The sequence below is a fragment of the Phyllobates terribilis genome, unplaced genomic scaffold (genome assembly GCF_046119375.1).
Source record: "Phyllobates terribilis strain yellow unplaced genomic scaffold, ASM4611937v1 Scaffold_2__4_contigs__length_985480577, whole genome shotgun sequence".
Taxonomy (NCBI): Eukaryota; Metazoa; Chordata; class Amphibia; order Anura; family Dendrobatidae; genus Phyllobates; species Phyllobates terribilis.
In genome coordinates, this window is record NW_027362762.1 from 173710330 (window position 1) to 173730485 (window position 20156).

Here is a 20156-nt window from a genome sequence, read left to right on the forward strand (position 1 = left end):
GTACATGCGTTTTTCCTGCCAGGGACATGCGGATGTGAAGCGTTCTTCACTTGCATTTCCACATGTGGGTTGTCAAGCACTTTCCAAGCGATTTTAGCATCACTTGGAAAAGTGCTTGACAACTTGGTCACAATATATAAATCCATGCAAACAGCATTGATTTATATAGTGTGACCGTAAAGAATGTTAAAAAATAAAAAAATAAATCTATACTTACCTTCTGATGGCCCCCCGAGTCTTGCTTCGCTCCGTCCTGGCTGCCGGCAGCTCGCGGTACACTGAAGGACCTGCCGTCACATGACTATGACGTCAGCGCAGGTCCTTCAGTCCACCACGATCTGACGGCAAGTGAAGACAAGGACACCTGGGGCCATCAGAAGGTAAATATAATATTTATTTTTTATTTTATTCTTTTTTTTTACAGGTTCTATGGTACCCGGGTCCGGAGGAGAGTCTCCTGTCCTCTAGACCTGGGTACCATCCGCACATTGAAACGTATGGAATCCGCATGTACATGTACAGTGATGCGTAATCCATGTGACGCGCCCCTGGGCCTACTTGGTGTAGCGTTGCGCACGCGGGGACTACCCGGAGCCGGGCCTGTTGGGGGTAGTAGTCTCGTGGCGGTGACCCGGTCCGTGCCCAGGGAGTCAAACTGTGTGGCTGAGTATTAGCAGTAGATGTTGGACGACTACGCCACCCGTTGAATGCAGCTATGGAGCTGCCGCTGCAGGGCAGACCGCTGAGGCCGGTGGTACGATTGTGCAGCGTAGATGGTATAACCCCCAACGGGAGGGGTATGGCCTCAGGGCAGCCGACGTGGATGATGGGGGTAGCAGGAACCACTCAGAGACGATGCGGTGTAGTTCAGGGTCTTTACTGGTGATAAAGATAGACCCTCCCGGAGTACTGGCTAGCGATCGGGGCCTGGTCAGTCTTTGAGCAGATGGGATTTCCCCTGGCCAGGCGGAGTTGTAGGCCTCCCCAACTAATTGTACTCTTCTGGCTACCTTGCTAGAGGCGGGTAAAAGTAGCCCACGTCCCTGAGTGTACCGTGTGGTGCTCACCCGTATGGCCGGTGACTCGGGGCCTTCTGGTAGCTTCCGCTCCACGACGGCGGTGCTGGTCCCACGCGTGTGACCGTGCCTTCGGGTTTCTTGGCCAGAGGACCTGAAATCCCCTGCCGGTCGGTTTCTGCTGCTGGGTAAGGATTCGTCCCCACAGCCTCGGACTCCGGGTCCGGTGATAATTCTTCAATCAGGGCGAGCTCTACAGCTGCCAGCCCCTGATTCCTTGTAGCACTGCTCCCACTGAGCTCCTGATCTTTCTTTCCTATAGCTGCTCCTCTCCAGACCAGACTATGTCTCTGTCTGGGACTCCTCTTCTCCTCTTCTTAACTCCCTAACCCTGCCTCAGCCCCAGTTTTATATAGGGGAAGTTCTTCCCCTCCCAGGAATGGGCAAGAGGTGTGGCATGCATAGGATTCCTGACCAAGAGACCTCCCACCTGCTCTCAGACGTAATATTGCTATTACTGTGGAAACCAGACCCCTGGGGTGCCACATTCCCCCCTAGTGAAATTTAGTACTCCGGGACTAAACATATTTTTGTAACATAACAAATTACAAACAGAAACAACGCAATAAAGAAAAACATTAGGATGGTCACGGCGTGTCCGCAACCGGGTGCAGTTTTTCAAGAAAACAAGGGTGTCCATTTCACCAAAAACAGGGAGACGTAACCAGGTAGGGGTCTGTCCTGCCCCGAGTCCTTAACAGTCTTTAGTCCGTTCCTGGGTTACGCTCCAACCATATGCACAAAGGATTCCCGGTAAATCCACCAAAGACTCCTATGAAATAACTAGAAACACATAATTATTTACAAGTAACAGAAAACAAGTGAATACAAATGATACAGTCTAAACACTTAGATCCTCCAACGTATGGGCAGCTGGCCTCTAGTAACCCTAGTGGACCTACGAAGCTGACTGACTGGTCCTGAGCTACAGGGTGTAGGAGCTGTCAAGGGTAAACTGGGCAGCCGTCTACGGACTCTTTGGCTCACTAGAGGTATGGCAGGCTCACTATAAGCAGAGGGTTGATTCTCCTGGTCTGCTTGTGTGGGGTCTTCTGCCTCCTGGACCGGCTGTTCTTCCAGCTCTACCTGTGTCTCCGTAGGCACTTGGGATGCTGGTTGGAGGAACGTGAGGACGGGTACCACAACAGCACCATTGACTTGAGTCCAAGACCGAGGGAAGTCTCCGAGCACAGTACTAACCATATCTTCCCTTTCCTCTACGGGTCGAGGGTCTTCTTGTTCCTCTTCAGGGTTCCGTAGCTGTTCGGGACACTTCTTCAGGTGATCCCGAGATACAATGGCTGTGGTTTCCCCTCCGTCTTTACTGATTGTACAGATCTTTGGGTTGTCGTGGCTTGAGGGCAGTACGGTGTACGGGTCCTTCTCCCACTGGTCGTCCAACTTGTGGAGCCGTCTTTTCCTCTTCAAGACCTGCTCTCCAGGCACCAGGGGAACAGCGGGAGCATACTGGTTGTAAGTTTTCTCTTGTCTTTCCCTAGCTTGACAGAGACTTCGCTCCACGCTCTCCTGTACTTTCCGGTACTGCTGCTGCCTCTCTGTGTCCCAGTCTGCTTCTGGTGAAGTGTCCTCGGGTGTCAGGACTCCCATCTCCAGATCAACAGCAAGCTTACCAGGTCTCGCCCTCATTAGGTAAGCCGGGGTACAGTTGGTGGAACCTACAGGGATGTGGTTGTATAGGTCCACCAGGTCGGGCAGCTTTTCAGGCCACAGACTACGTTCTTCCAGGGGCAATGTTTTCAGAAGATCTATCACCACCTGGTTCATTTTCTCACAAAGTCCATTAGTTTGCGGGTGATAGGGTGTTGTTCTTATCTTCCGGCAGCCATACAGGGTGCAGAACTCCTGGAAGACTTCCGCTTAAAAGGCAGGCCCCTGGTCCGTCAGCACCTGCTCCGGGTATCCGTGCGGACGGCAGAAGTGCTGCTGGAAGGCTCTAGCTGCTGTTTGAGCCGTTAAGTCCTTGACGGGGACGACAACCAAGAACCGGGAGTAGTGATCCACGATGGTTAACGCGTAGACGTAGCCACTTCTGCTTGGGGTCAATTTTACATGATCCAAGGCTACCAGTTCCAACGGCTGTCTGGTGATGATGGACTGCAGGGGAGTCTTCTGGCTGGCACGGTCCCTCCTTCTTAGGTTGCATGGGCCACAGTCTCTGCACCACCTCTCGATGGTTCCTCTCATGCCTACCCAATGGAACCGCCCGCGCAGCAGGAACTCCAGCTTCTTCCATCCGAAGTGCCCAGCTCCGTCGTGGTATGCCTCCATCACCATAGCTGCGTCTCTTCTTGGCACCACTACTTGCCAGATTAGTTCATGCGTCCGGGAGTTAACCATTCTGCGGCACAACTTCCCCTTGTAAAGGAACAGTCGACTCTTCTCAGCCCACAGTTGCTTGGCTTCCTCCGGAGCGTCTGGGTCAAGGCGTGCATCTGGCCGAGTCAGCATCTCCTTTACCAGTCGGACAGCAGGGTCACTGTCTTGCGTCTCCGCCCAGTTGTAATGAGGTAATGGGTTGAACGTAGCGGATTGCTTACTCCTTACACGGTGGGAATACTGGATAGTCCCATGACGGTGGAACGCGGGGAGTTCAACTTCTTCCAGTTCCTCTGAATCTTCCCCTACGTCCGGTAGGTTCGGCATCCTGGACAGGGCGTCCGCGTTGGTATTGGAGCGTCCTGCCCGGTATTTGATTGTAAACTCATAGTTGGACAAGCGGGCCATCCATCTCTGCTCTAGGGCACCGAGTCTTGCAGTGTCCAGGTGTGTCAACGGGTTGTTATCCGTGTACACGGTGAACCGGGAAGCAGCGAGGTAGTGCTTAAAGCGTTCGGTGACTGCCCACACCACTGCCAGGAACTCTAGCTTAAATGAGCTGTAATTCTCAGGGTTTCTTTCGGTGGGTCGCAGTTTTCGGCTGGCGTAAGCAATTACCCGTTCCTTCCCCTGCTGGATCTGGGACAGTACAGCTCCTAGCCCGATGTTACTGGCGTCGGTGTAGAGGATAAAGGGCTGGCTATAATCAGGGTACGCCAGGATTTCATCCCCCGTGAGGGCCATCTTCAGCTGGCGGAAGGACTCTTCTTCCAGCTTCTCCCATCTGAAGGGTGGCTTCTGGTTCTTGGCCTTCCTGGACTGGCCTATCAGGAGGTCCTGCATAGGAGCTGCCTTTTTGGTGAAACCGGGAATGAACCTTCGGTAGTAGCCTACCAACCCGAGGAACTGCCTCACTTCCTTTACGCTGGAGGGGCTTGGCCATTCCTTAATTGCGGTGATCTTATCAGGGTCGGGAGCCACTCCGTCAGCACTCACCACGTGTCCCAGGTACTGCACCTTTGGCTTCAGGAGGTGACACTTGGAGGGTTTCACCTTTAGGCCGTAACTTGCCAGAGCTTCGAACACTTCCGCCAGGTGTTTCAGGTGGTCCTCGTAGGTCTTGGAATAGACGATGACATCGTCCAGGTATAACAGGACCGTCTCAAAGTTTCGGTGTCCCAGACAGCATTCCATCAATCGCTGGAAGGTTCCTGGTGCGTTGCAGAGTCCGAAGGGCATGCAGGTAAACTCGCTAAGTCCCATCGGGGTGGTGAATGCGGTCTTCTCCCGGTCCGCCTCTGCTACAGGAACCTGCCAGTACCCGCTAGTGAGATCCAAAGTGGAGAAGAAGTTAGCAGATTTTAAAGCAGCCAAAGACTCCTCTATCCTTGGTAAGGGGTACGCATCTTTGTGTGTGATACGGTTGATTTTCCGGTAATCTACACACATTCTCATGGTGTTGTCTTTCTTTTTAACCAAGACTAGTGGAGCTGCCCAGGGGCTACAACTATCCCTGATTACTCCAGCCTCCTTCATGTCTCTAAGCATCCCCTTGGCGTGTTGGTAGTGTGCAGGGGGTACGGGTCGGTATCTCTCCTTTATGGGAGGATGGTCTCCCGTGGGGATGTGGTGTTCTACCCCCTTTACTCGCCCGAAGTCTAACGGGTGTTTACTAAACACTCTCTCGTACTCTTTAACCACCCGATAGACTCCCTGTTTCTGGTGTGAGGGAGTGGAGTCAGTACCCAAATGTAGTTGCTGACACCAGTCCTCCATTTGTGGCTTGGAGCCGTTACCTTCCTCTGGATGAGATAGAGGCAAGGGTTCCACGGACTGTACAGAATTTTGGTCGATAGTATACAATTTGGCTAGCGTGGCATAGCGGGGCAGGTACACTTCCCTCTTCCCGATATTTATTATGCGAACGGGCACCCTCCCATGGCGTACATCAACCACCCCCCGTGCCGTCAAAATGGTGGGCCTACTGTCTGAGTAGACTGGTTCTACCATTGCCTGGTAATCTCTACCTCTCAGACCAATAGCTGCCCGGCACCAAATCATCATTTCACTTTTCGGGGGCATGGCAATAGGGAAAGGGTCACACATTCTCACGCTTCCTATCTCACCACCGGAGAGTTCCACCTGTTGCCGTCGCATCAGTGCCCGGATCTCTTTTTGGAGCACTCGCTGCTGGCCGGAGCTGGCGTTCTTGGCAACCTGCTGTAAAATGAAAATCACCTCTGCAAGACAATTTTCAATCACATTAGTTCCTAGAGTTATCTTTGGGTGACTCTCGCGCTTGTCAATGTCTACAATGATCAGTCCCTGTGCTGCCAGCTCGACTCTACCGATTTTAATGGTCATCTCTTTAAATCCGATCTGTGGCACGGGCTGACCATTACTGGCGATGATACTCAAGTCGTCGTCTGGATAGCGGGTTATATCCGAGTCATTCCAGTACTGCTTGAAGAGCACGTACGGGATGGTGGTGACCTGTGACCCGGTGTCCAGTAGGGCACTCATAGGGATGCCATCCAGTACCACAGGCAAGACTGGACGTCCTCCCACATATTTGTCGCGCCAGTTCGATGGGCCTGGTGATCTTTTTCCTGGGGGTTGGCCCTCTACCCCAGGTTGTGCCAGTTTAAAGGACAGTACCTTGCCATATGTTCGGGTTGATTGCAGCGGCGGCAGATAGGTTGTCCGTCCTCGTTGTACCGGTCGCTGGGTCTTCCTCTGGCCGGTGGGGTCCTCCTTGGTCGACGCCACGGGATGTCCTCCGGTCCGGATGCCAGCTGGATCTTCCCTGGAGCAGAAACCTGTAAAGACTGCACAGTTCGGGTTAGCGCAGCAACGCTTTTAGCTAGCTCCTGGACCTGATGGTGCAGGTCCGGAGCCGGGTCATTGTTCAAAGCCTGCGCATCAGCCCCCACAGGCCCTGCCGACAAGGGCGCCGCCTCCTGGTGGTAAGTGATAGCTGGGCGCCTGTGGGTCACAACGCCACCCGGTGTCGGTTCTCGGAGCACCCGGATGGCTCTGTCCTTGAACTGTGCAAAGTCCAGATGAGGATCCTGTAAGGCTATGGCCCGCAACTGGGTTCGGTGGACATTGCAATATAGTCCCTCTATAAATTGCTCGGTCAACAGCCTGTCCTCGTTTCCCACGCTGTCAGGGTCGGTCTGCTTAATGGCTCTCAGGGCCTCTTGTAGGTTTAGTGCATAGTCCCTTATACTCTCATGTGCTCGCTGCTTGCACCCATAGAATCTAAGCTTAATCTCGGCTGAGGTGCGGGTATCAAAGGTGTCCCTCAGCCGGGTTAGTATCCCTGCGACAGTCCTCCTCCCAGGTGGCCAGGACTTTACCTCCCTTTGGGCTGCCCCGGTTAGTTGGGCCACCAGGATGCTCACTTTTTGCTCTTCTGTGAGGGGGTACACCTGGAAGAGGCTATCCAGCTTTTCTTTAAAGTCATTCAGGGTATGTGACTCCCCTGAGTACTGGGGTAGCCAGGCTGCTCCCGGGATATAGGGCATGGTGAAAGGCATGACTGCAGCAGCGGTGGCGCTGGCGGGGGTTGAGGCAGTGAAGCTCTCCTCCGTATCCGACATCTTTCTCCCCCCCCTAGTGGACCGTGGCCTACCTTGCGATGATCCTCTTCCGTAGGCCGCGGCTCCGCAGTGAATCGTCAGGGTTGAGGACCTTCCGTCGCGCTCCTGTGACGTCGGCGTCTGCGGGGCTCCTTCCAGGACCTTACGCAACGTCCGGACGTGAGGCGGGGCTTCAGTTCTCGCGCGCTTTCAGAGTCCACGCCCCTCTTCTTCCCGCGCGGCGTCTTCAAGATGGCGTCCAACGGCGGGAAAACTCCACGGATGGCGGGAAGAAGGCAGAAGATGGCGCCGGATGGCGGGAAAACTTCACGGATGGCGGGAAGAAGGTAGAAGATGGCGCCGGATGGCGGGAATCTTCACCACTGGTAAGTTTGAACAGTCTTTTTCAGGCACGCAGTACCCGGTGGTTGCGGGCACGAAATCCTGCCGACTACGCCAAAGTTGACGCGCCCCTGGGCCTACTTGGTGTAGCGTTGCGCACGCGGGGACTACCCGGAGCCGGGCCTGTTGGGGGTAGTAGTCTCGTGGCGGTGACCCGGTCCGTGCCCAGGGAGTCAAACTGTGTGGCTGAGTATTAGCAGTAGATGTTGGACGACTACGCCACCCGTTGAATGCAGCTATGGAGCTGCCGCTGCAGGGCAGACCGCTGAGGCCGGTGGTACGATTGTGCAGCGTAGATGGTATAACCCCCAACGGGAGGGGTATGGCCTCAGGGCAGCCGACGTGGATGATGGGGGTAGCAGGAACCACTCAGAGACGATGCGGTGTAGTTCAGGGTCTTTACTGGTGATAAAGATAGACCCTCCCGGAGTACTGGCTAGCGATCGGGGCCTGGTCAGTCTTTGAGCAGATGGGATTTCCCCTGGCCAGGCGGAGTTGTAGGCCTCCCCAACTAATTGTACTCTTCTGGCTACCTTGCTAGAGGCGGGTAAAAGTAGCCCACGTCCCTGAGTGTACCGTGTGGTGCTCACCCGTATGGCCGGTGACTCGGGGCCTTCTGGTAGCTTCCGCTCCACGACGGCGGTGCTGGTCCCACGCGTGTGACCGTGCCTTCGGGTTTCTTGGCCAGAGGACCTGAAATCCCCTGCCGGTCGGTTTCTGCTGCTGGGTAAGGATTCGTCCCCACAGCCTCGGACTCCGGGTCCGGTGATAATTCTTCAATCAGGGCGAGCTCTACAGCTGCCAGCCCCTGATTCCTTGTAGCACTGCTCCCACTGAGCTCCTGATCTTTCTTTCCTATAGCTGCTCCTCTCCAGACCAGACTATGTCTCTGTCTGGGACTCCTCTTCTCCTCTTCTTAACTCCCTAACCCTGCCTCAGCCCCAGTTTTATATAGGGGAAGTTCTTCCCCTCCCAGGACTGGGCAGGAGGTGTGGCATGCATAGGATTCCTGACCAAGAGACCTCCCACCTGCTCTCAGACGTAATATTGCTATTACTGTGGAAACCAGACCCCTGGGGTGCCACACATGCGTTCCAATGACAGTCAATGGTGGCGAAAACGCAGCGCTTCCGCAAAATAATTGGTAGTGCTGCGTTTTTTTCCGCAATGATAATCCGCAGCGGAAATTTCCGCAGCATGTGCACAACACATGCGGATTATCATTGGGGAACATGGCAGGCCTTCTACCATGCGTTTTTTAAGCGTTTCTGCAGTGTTTTTGCCGCTACGGAAACGCTTATAAAACGCATTGTGGGCACACAGCCTTAAACCTCCTTTACAATGACCTTTAGATGCTTGAATACAAAACATAGGGTCAGGGACTGTTCAGATGTTAATGTACATGTGCTGTTTCCTGCACCAACAGGAAGAATGCATGCGTACAAAAAAGCCCTAGTGGCCAATGTGAAAACTGCAAGATTTTTATTTTTAATATAAAAAAAAAATTATATGGGAAAAATTGATTTTGATATGGAAAAAAATTGGCAACATTTTTTTTAAATTCATTTAACACAACAACCTGAGTAGGCCATGTTCTGAGGCCATCTTCCTTTTAAAATCTCATTTACTTTGTTGTTACTGTAATATTCTGCAGATTCTCCACCTGCAAAGCAGGATGGAAAACCGGGAGCATCTTTACTATTTGTGAATAAACCCTTATGTGGTAAGGCTGACCTTAATGAGCAAAATACAGACACATTTCCATCATGAAACCTGGGATCAAAACACAGCACATGCGGATTATCATTGGGGAACATGGCAGGCCTTCTACCAAGCGTTTTTTAAGCGTTTCTGCAGTGGAATTGCTGCTGCAAAAACGCTTACAAAACGCATAGTGGGCACACAGCCTTAGAAACATCTCAGAAAACTTCATCGCTAGGTTCTGGTGGCATTATATCACTATGGCCAATGTCACACACGTATTCCGGGATTGATCCTTATGATACTGTTAGATTGTCCTTAAACAGGTTGTCCACTACTTTATCATTAATGACCTCTCCCTAGGATGGGTCATCAATGTCTGATCGGCTGCGGCAGTGTACATCTGCCTCCTACCAGAAGACTGAGCAGCTCCACAAGTGAGTACTTCCAGGCGCCGGCCACCGGCGCCGATAACAGCTGGTCGGTGGGGGTGCTGGGTGTCGGACACCAACTGATCAGACATTGATGACCTACCCAAGGATAAGTCATCAATGAAAAAGTAGTGGACAACCTCTAATGTCCATAAAACCCGACCAACTGGATTTTCTTACGTTTCTAAGACATGCCATAAGAAATTTACTCCACCAATCCTATAACATCTTCCTGGAATATAACTTGACAACACTTGCAACAATGCAGTTTATAATGACTCACATACACGGGTTTATTTCCTCTCCATGCTGCAAAGACTTGGCATAATCTCTGCCATTCACTAAATCAATGATTACAAAAAGGACGACTTATTTCTGCATTATTGTTAATGGACAAATGTATTAGTATTTCGGAGCTGAATCATAAAATGTGGGACCTGACTTTAGTAAGGTGAAGGAACGGGGTAGCAGGCCGGGGTCATGTAATGACTGACTCATGATGTGTGGGCTGAATTCCACTGCAGGACACGTCACCATGGCAACCCGCGACTGTGGAGAAGAACCATGTGTTCATCACTGGTAAGAATGACAAGAGATGTGGAAGTGTCAAGCCCAGCGTGCCACTGTCATGTAATAGTTATCCAGAGATAGATGAGCAGAGACAAGCCAGACAGAGACAGGCTAATAAGTTATGTCAGAACGAGAAAAAGCCCCTCAGAGTGAATTCTGTAAAAATCATCACCAATATATGACAGAGAGCGCACAGGAATAAAGAATGTCCAATCCAACAGGTGCACCTGTACGGTATTTCCAAGCTGAAAGTACTGTGCTGTATATATACAATCAGGCTTGGACTGGCCCACAGGAGAGCAGGAGAATCCTCCGGTGGGCCACCACCCTCTTATATGAGCAGTACTTGGCACAATATACTTGAATCACTATGTACAGACAAAGGCAGCATCTTATTCATTTAACAATCAGCCCAGTTCATTGTTATATACATTTGTGATTGAGGATAATGTCACATTTATATGTAGCTGAAAAGTGGGGCCCTGGAGTTGGTCACTGGTGGGCCCTTGTGAGTAAAGCTAGCCATACATATTAGATAGCTGTTTGTCTAACAGTTCACCCGACAGCTATTCCTCCTGAAAACCCCCATACACATGTACGCCTAGCTTGGCTGAGCGTGCATGTGTTCTCAATAAGGACTAGGGTGTAAGCCACTGCAAAACTCTGACGGCATATTATCTCCCATAATACCAAAATGATTGGGTGTGTTACACCGCTCCATTGAGTTCAATATACAGTATAATCTTGGAACCCTTCCCTTGCCCATCAAGGGAATCATTAGCTGGTGGGCCACTCCTGCTTACATTTTTAGAAAGTTCAAAGTACTTTCATCTAATATGTATAGTCCCCTTAAGATTGAAATATATATTTTATAGGTTTAAAGAGTGACTAAATACTACTATATAAGACTACTTATATAATTATCTTCTAGGCATTGCAAAGTTTTGAATTTTTGTAATATAATTCATTACCTTATTTTGCTTCCTTCACTCCTAAACTCTAAGCTGCAATGCTGTTTCAAAGCCCCGATTACGTTCTTTTAGAAGATACTTTTAACTGCTTCTCAGAAAAGATCCATACACTATAACTGGGGTCCCAAACCTGTGGTTGACGGGGTCCATGTTATGTGGCTCGCAGCTGTCTGTCAACTTGGTGCATTAGCAGAAAGTCTAGCAAACAGCTATGAAGAGAAGTTCTCCAGATGGTGGCTTGTGTTCCAGCGGTGTCAGTAATCTCGTTCGCAGGGCTCACATGAGGTTGTTACTTCACATGAGCTCTGCACCCAATCAGCAACGCCATCACTGTCCCCGCCTTCAGACAAATCGAACATCGAGAAGGAGTCAGAGAGCAGCCGCAGCCCTGACTTCCTCTTAGTGTTCGATACATCCGAACGCATACAATACATACATCCGATACATACAAAGCAACTGTGGCGCAGGCGTCTGTAGCACCACAAAATGCCAGCATGTATGATATACTTTTATATGTATTGCCAGCTATGGTGAGGGCTGGTTTTTCTGCTGGGAAAACTGCATCCACATATTGTACCGGATCCCTTACTGGAGGATTGTGCACTTTTACCTGAACCAGGAAGTGTGTACGATCCCTCAGGGGAGAGGAGGTGCTTCAGTAGTGAAAATGTGAGGAGAGGTAGCAACATGGAGATTGGGATGAAGAAGAGCAGCTTGCTCTCTTCAAGGACAAGCTGCAGGAGGCAGGGTATCAGTCCCTAGAGCCACAGAGACTTCCAAAGTCCGTGGTAAACTGAGAGACTGCTCGGTCTTCATATAACGAGCAGTAAAGTGCTTTGCCCAGGGGCTCAGCAGCGCTTAGCATCAGGGACACAGCTGCAAGAGAAAGTAAGTGGTTTCCACAGGATTCAAGCTGCCTGCTCGCTGGAAGGGATCACGGATCCAGTACCTGTCTATCATGGATCCCTGGGGTCCAAGGAGTCTTTTACCAGAGATATAATTAGCAGCAGGAAGGCTACACTACATCACAGCAGAGAAACTGAATCCTCACCGTGCAGGTCCAATCAAAACCCTGTATGTGAAATGTATAGAAGCTTCTGGAACTGTTTGCAGAACTCCAGTAAAAGATAAAAACTGATTATTACTCCGTCTAATGCTGATCATTCTCTGCTGCATCATTCCTGCTCCAACTCCCCTGGGAGCTAGCCCTGGTTGGGAAGGGTTAATAATCTGGCACTGTTCATCACCATCTAACTCCCAGAGGCCTTCATCAGTGCCCGGCCGAACATCCCAACTGGCGTCACGAACCTTTTAATTATTTTATTATTTACCCCACAATTGTCAGAGACAGTCGAGTGCACCAGGTCAGGCCTGACCAGCACTCGGGCTGCCGTGCACCAGTACCGTGACCGCAGCAGCCGGCCAGGGGGCGGCACATAACAACCTCACGTGAGCCCTCGAAACATGAGTGCCGACACCGCTGAAACGCCGATGGCATGGGAGGTGAGTATAAGTGTTTTTATTTTAATGGTGGCAAACATTCAGATTGAGAAGGGGTTGTCATAGTATTGGAAAACCCCTTCAACCTCTTTTCTTCCAACTCCTAACCCTCCTACTCAGACAGGGGAATTTCCATACACAGATTGTTTGAATGTGGATCTTGCTGAGCAGCAGTTGAAAGCAGCTTCTAAAGGAGCATGAACTGCCATTGAAACAGCAGTACAGAGTAGGGTTTGTGAGAAAAGAAAGCAAAATAAGGTAGTGAAATATAATTTAAAAAATTCAGAACTTTGCAACGCCTGGTGGATAGTAAAAAAAAAAAGTTTGGTTAGTCATTAAACAATTTTTTATCTCTATATGTGCAAGTTTAGAGATTTAGGAAATGACACTTACCCTAAGGATCAAGTTCAAATGAATATGAAGTATAATGAAAAGGGAGTTTGTATCTAAGTGAGTATGTACAACACAATATCTGCCAACAGACGATATGAGAACATTCAATTAGTTAGTGATTCAATGCCCATTTCACTGATGTTAGAAAACTGCTCTGTGAAGCAGCGCTCTCAATCAGGGAGGAAAACTGCCAAGCTGTCAGCATGACCAACGCTTCAACTGGGATCCAGAGAACCCAGAACTGGTCTTCATTATCTCTAATTTCTAAGTGAAGACTTGTAAGGGCATTAGCTTTTATGGCGATTGCTCTTGTATTAGGGGAAATTCAAAGTGCGAAAATGTGCAGTATTATTGTATTAAGTTATTCTGGAACCTGATGCGCGGCATGGATTTTATCACTTTGCAATTGTATGAATGAAATGCATAATGGAGTCTATTTCGGGAAATAATTATATGGGAAATTATGTAGTAATCCCTTGCATGTATGGAAAAATCACTCACAATTAAACGTGATTTATAGAGGATTAAAATACACAGTTAAAGGTTGTCGTTTCATAGCAACAAAAAGTCAGACTAAAATATCAGCTCATGTACAGTATAAGAATGTCTTAAAGGGATTGAATAATCAAGATAACCTGCTTCCATATGTCCTATTAGTGCACATCCATGTAATGTCTTCTAAGGACCAAAAGACAGCTCTCGATTTGACAAACCCGGCACATCCAAATATTTCATTCCTTTGAATGGCTGGAGGGCAATACTACATTTTCCCTGCAGTAGCTTCTGCAAGAAAAAGTTTGGCTGGTTGTAGCTTTCAATCGGCTGTAACAGTTGGATCCCAAGCAGCGCTGATAAGGATTTGCAGAAAACAGACAAAAAAAAAAGAGATAGTCTTTGTTAGAAAAACCTTTAAAGGGAATCTATCAGCAGATTTTTGCTTTGTAATCTAAAGACAGCAGGAGATAGAGGCTGAATCACAGAATTCAGGGATGTGTCACTTGTCAAAGTGCTGCTGTGGTTTACTAACTGTGAAGGATTTATCAGAGATTAACATGCCTGGACTAGTCCCGCAGCTAAGTAGCTCACGGTCTACAGACATTTTATATGGAGAGTCTAGTGTGGGCGGGGCTAACTTTCTCAGCTCTGCTTCATTCTAAATCTAAAACCTCTGATTGTGTGACAGCTACTGCACCCAGTAATCTAAGTGAAACATCGTTGCATTCAGCTTCTCTTTCCCTACATGGTGCTGCTCTCAGAAGAGGTACCAAATCCTGCTGACAGATTCCTTTTAAAAGGTTTCCCAGAATTCTTTTTAACCTGCTGGAAGGAAAGAAAGGGTCATTAAAAGAGTAATATCGTTACTTTGTGATTTTTTTTTTTTATTTTCTTTAAAACCTAGAGGCAAGAAAATCTGGAGGTGTTACCATCAGGAGCCAATTCTGAGACTCTAAATTCCTGTAATATGGGCTAGAAAAAGAAAAAATAAATAATCATCTCGCTTTGCGGGCGCAGTATTTTACTCTTTGTATTTCAATGAATTCCTGAATTTTTTTCCTGAAAATGATCTGATGTCAACTGAGGTTTGATTTAAACTAAATGAGCCAGCATTAGGTTTTTGGTTAGCTGCAGTCAATACAAAGCTCACTGCCAAAAGTTAGGATTTTTTCCATACTGGAAAACCAGTCAAAGTACTATTCATTAAAAGTTTAGATAGCCGTTACTGGGTAGCACATAAACTTATGGAATTGATTAAGCTACACAAAAGGTTCAATGTCACACAAAAGTAAAATCAGATGTCAAATCTAACATGGAGAAAAAAAGACTGAAACTTAATTGGAGGCTTCTTTGCAAAGGAAAAACAAGAAAGCTACTCAAAGATTTCCAGAGAAAATAAAGAGATCATAGGCACACGTTAAATAATGACTGATCAAGTATCATGATTCTTCATAAGACATTGTGGGTCAAGTCATAAAGAATTATGAAGACATTCTTTGAAATGTGACATTGGAGTTGATGCAGTATATTCTAGCAATGTTTATATGTTTAATCCATGTGCCCTTGTTTCCCCTTGTAGCCATTAATCCTTTAAAATTCCTAGGGGCACTTACAGTAACTTCATGCATTTTTTTCACTGATTTCTATGTCTTCATGGGATGCTAATAAGAAAGTGAAAAGGGTTCCTGCAAAATGTCTATCTGGCTTCTGAAGTCTAATGTGTCTTAAATGTCCTACAAAACTATTGGTTTCTTGCCTTAGCACATACAGTACAGACCAAAAGTTTGGACACACCTTCTCATTTAAAGATTTTTCTGTATTTTCATGACTATGAAAATTCTACATTCACACTGAAGGCGTCAAAACTATGAATTAACACATGTGGAATTATATACTTAACAAAAAAGTGTGAAACAACTGAAAATATGTCTTATATTCTAGGTTCTTCAAAGTAGCCACCTTTTGCTTTGATGACTGCTTTGCACACTCTTGGCATTCTCTTGATGAGCTTCAAGAGGTAGTCACCAGAAATGGTTTTCACTTCACAGGTGTGCCCTGTCAGGTTTAATAAGTGGGATTTCTTGCCTTATAAATGGGGTTGGGACCATCAGTTGTGTTGTGCAGAAGTCTGGTGGATACACAGCTGATAGTCCTACTGAATAGACTGTTAGAATTAGTATTATGGCAAGAAAAAAGAAGCTAGGTAAAGAAAAACGAGTGGCCATCATTACTTTAAGAAATGAAGGTCAGTCAGTCCGAAAAGTTGGGAAAACTTTGAAAGTGTCCCCAAGTGCAGTTCCAAAAACCATCAAGCGCTACAAAGAAACTGGCTCACATGAGGACCGCCCCAGGAAAGGAAGACCAAGAGTCACCTCTGCTTCTGAGGATAAGTTTATCCGAGTCACCAGCCTCAGAAATCGCAGGTTAACAGCAGCTCAGATTAGAGACCATGTCAATGCCACACAGAGTTCTAGCAGCAGACACATCTCTACAACAACTGTTAAGAGGAGACTTTGTGCAGAAGGCCTTCATGGTAAAATAGCTAGGAAACCACTGCTAAGGACAGGCAACAAGCAGAAGAGACTTGTTTGGGCTAAAGAACAAAAGGAATGGACATTAGACCAGTGGAAATCTGTGCTTTGGTCTGATGAGTCCAAATTTGAGATCTTTGGTTCCAACCACCGTGTCTTTGTGCGACGCAGAAAAGGTGAACAGATGGACTCTACATGCCTGGTTCCCACCGTGAAGCATGGAGGAGGAGGTGTGATGGTGTGGGGGTGCTTTGCTGGTGACACTGTTGGGGATTTATTCAAAATTTAAGGCATATTGAACCAGCATGGCTACCACAGCATCTTGCAGCGGCATGCTATTCCATCCGGTTTGCGTTTAGTTGGTCTAGTAAACCTGCTGCCAGGTAGTCCTCCATATTCATAAGCTCTATATAACCACGCCCAACCACTGATTAGCAGCTTTCTCACTATTCACAGTGTACACAGAAATCTGCCAATCATTGGTGAGGGCGGGGTTATACAGAGCTCAGCATTCAGTTACAACAATGATTTTATCAAAACCACAGCAAATAGCCCAGTAAGTGATACATCACTGGATTCAAAGTCTCTGCCCTTATATCAAGCTGCTCTCAGATGGAAAAGCAAATACCTGATTACAGATTCCCTTTAAAACATCCATAAGACTCATATGGTAATTATTACCCATTACAACACATCCACATGGTTAGTACAACATTGTATCCAGGTGTATTTTGCAATCCAATCACTAAAGGGTAACCGAGATTATATGATTATTTTATGAACAGCCATTTAATTAATAACTAAGTGAGATATAAAGCCTTTTCATTGTCGTTCTTCTCTATGATGGTAACGTCTTGAATAGGGTGAAATGCTGTTTCAATGAAATCTAATATTTTAATTGCAAATTGAATTTACTAGAGCTGAATGGCTACATCCTGTTATGATAAGACTGGCCAAACAGAGGCGTTCAGAAGCGGAGATGAGATAAATGCTTTTCTTAGCACTATCCTCACACAATACAAACATTGGGACTAACTACCACCACAAATGGCTATTGAACCAGAGAAAAAAAGGCTTCTACTATATATAGGTAATAAGCCCAAATAAGGACAAAAGAATTAAAGGGGTTGTCCGGTCCAAACCGATAAGTCTGCAGTCACTCTGTGTGGCTGCAGACTTATGAATCCCCACGTGCGCTGCGAGGATTCTCCAGTTTCAGTCCCGTGACCAGTGGGTATATATGAGTTATACATACTCCCGGCCAGGGCCCGCTAGTGGGCGTGGCCTCGCTCCAAACACTTGTATAGAGCGAGAACGCGCCACGTCTAGAGGCGCAGCCATCCAGTAGGCGTGGCCGACTAGAGGGCACGGCCTTGCTCCATACAAGTGTATGGAGAGTGAGGTTGCGCCCATTGGCCAGTAGTATGTATAGCTCACACATACCCTCTGGTCCCGGGTCAGAAACCGGCGAATCCCCGCAGCGCACAATGCGTGAGCTGAGGGGATTCATAAGTCTGCAGTCACACAGACTGACTGCAGACTTATCGATGTGGACCGGAAAACCCCTTTAAGTCATTTCTGCTCCCCACAGGAGACTGAATAATAGTATCCACAGCCAAAATTAGCAAGTATAAAATACAAAACACATAAAAAAGGTGTTTTGGGACAGCTACCCCCATACACATGCACACTCAGTTCGACCAAGATTGCACGTGTGCTCATCACTGGCGGACACAGTCAGAAAAGGGCCCCTGTGCAAGAACAGTAGTCCAGTAACTCATAATAATGCACGATTCCACCTGCTTTGGAGGTAGAAGTGGCCCCCTTATGTCCTGGGCCCCTGTGTGGCTGTACAGGATGAATCAATGATATGTTTGCCCCTTGTTCTCAATTAGAAAACACACATAAGATAGTTGAACAGTACTGTCATAACTTGCATGGGTGGAACACTGGTAAGACACCAGTATTACAAAGGTACATTACTGAATTAGATATTTAGCAGCGTCGCTCTATAGTAAAGGCTGCTACCACATGTTCTCTATTAATCTTCACCTGTGCCTAGATCACTATGTGCTTCTATGTATAAACTTTAAATTTAGAGTTTACAGCAATGACTCCTATTCTGTCAGTTAAATAAATCAGCAGCACAACTCTCCTTCCAGCCCTAAAGGTTTGCTATAGTGTATGAGTACAGGTAACATACCTCACGCTTCATTCATACACACTGCGGAGCTGCACGTAGCCTGTATTGATGCACATGAATTCAGATTTATAGTGACATTATTACAGCAAAATTCTCTCCTAGAAAAAATGCTTCTTGAAATTGGGGACAGTCGCTAAGAAATGATCATTAAAGGGAACCTGTCAAGTCCAGAATTGCTATTTACCTGCAGATATGAGGGTGATCAGCAGGTAAATAGCATTGAAATCATACTTAGCTGACTAATGGGAGCAGCGGCTGCAGGGAGAAAACAAAGTTATATCCTCTTTGTAGCCGCTCAACCCCATCATCAGGGCAGTGCAGGGAGCGGTTACAGTCAACATTCACTACACAGTTTTCACGCTGTAATCACGCCGCGGCACTTTTCTTGACAGTCAGATCTGCACACATATGCTAGACACGTACACTGCAGAGAGATCTGTCAACCAAACTGCAGCGATTACAACAGCGCTCACTGTATAGCAAGTGGTGACTGCTCCCTCCACCGCCTCAATGACTAGAAGAGAGCAGCTGCAGGAAGAATAAAACTTCATTTTCTCTCTTTAGCTGCTGCTCCAGTAACTGTCTAAACAGAATGTAAACGCTATTTACCTGCAGATTATCCCTACACGGGGCATGACAGGTTGCCTGTAATAAGGACATATCACCTCCTAGAAAACTTCATTAAATAAAAACTTCTCAAAGACCTGAACCCAATTGAGATGGTTTGGGGGTGAGCTGGACCGCAGAGTGAAGGCAAATGGGCCAACAAGTGCGAAGCATCTCTGGGAACTCTTTCAAGATTGTTGGAAGACCATTTCCGGTGACTACCTCTTGAAGCTCATCAAGAGAATGCCAAGAGTGTGCAAAGCAGTCATCAAAGCAAAAGGTGGCTACTTTGAAGAACCTAGAATATAAGACATATTTACAGTTGTTTCACACTTTTTTGTTAAGTATATAATTCCACATGTGTTAATTCATAGTTTTGATGCCTTCAGTGTGAATGTACAATTTTCAAAGTTATGAAAATACAGAAAAATCTTTAAATGAGAAGGTGTGTCCAAACTTTTGGTCTGTACTGTATACTCTAACAGAAGTATTTAATCCTTTGATTTACTCACTCTGGGATCTCTTTCTATATCAGCACACTTTCCCTTCTGTAGGTAATTTGCACTCTGCTCTGTCCTCTGGTTCTTTAGGAGGAACGTGAAGCTCTTGATGGCCTGTCAGGCAGCATAGGTCCGAGTTGCCATTGTCTAGTCTGTGGTTAGGTCTATCTCAGCTCACACAGGAACCACTAGTGTCTGCAAGCTCAGGATCTCTAGTCTGTACAGGAACCGGCAGGGTCAGCTGCAGTTTTTAGTATGCTACCTATTTATGCCAAGTGAGTTGCTACACTATCATAATAATGGAACAGCGAATAGAAGAAACAGAGAAATTCAGCCTGAACTGAGCACAAGGTTCCACTTTGCCCTTAAAATGCTGTATAGTATCACATCTTCCCCCCATAGTTTGTCACTCCCAGAGAATATCACCAGATTCAATCTGATAAAGTTAAACCTACGCCCTTGTAATAATGAGGGAATCATATGATTTGTTACACATATTTGAGAAAAGTTTATAATTTTATCTACTACCATTATTTATTGTATGTTTTTATGACCTTCTTGGTATCTTGGAATCTTGGTATTCAACAATACAATAGAGCTGTCATTAACTCACCCATCATCTAATCATTATAGGATGACTCTGCTCAATCTGTACTAGTCTACACAGCAAAGCAACAAAAAACAAGAAGTATCAGCCTATTATAAATGCTCTAAAGGCAAATGTAAAATTGGGAATAGTTCAAGATTTTTTATGCTGGTAGTCAGGTTAAAAAAAAAAATCAAAAAATTCACTGTCATCAAGTTTTAAAAACATATTTAGAATAAAAATGTGATAAATGGTTAGATTGACAGCATG

General features: G+C 47.0%; 1 protein-coding gene across 3 annotated transcripts in view; it reads right to left on the reverse strand.

Moving 5' to 3' along the window:
- The window catches only part of ARHGEF25 (Rho guanine nucleotide exchange factor 25), a 399528-nt gene that overhangs the window by 72491 nt on the left and 306881 nt on the right, over positions 1 to 20156 (reverse strand). The window lies entirely within an intron of this gene.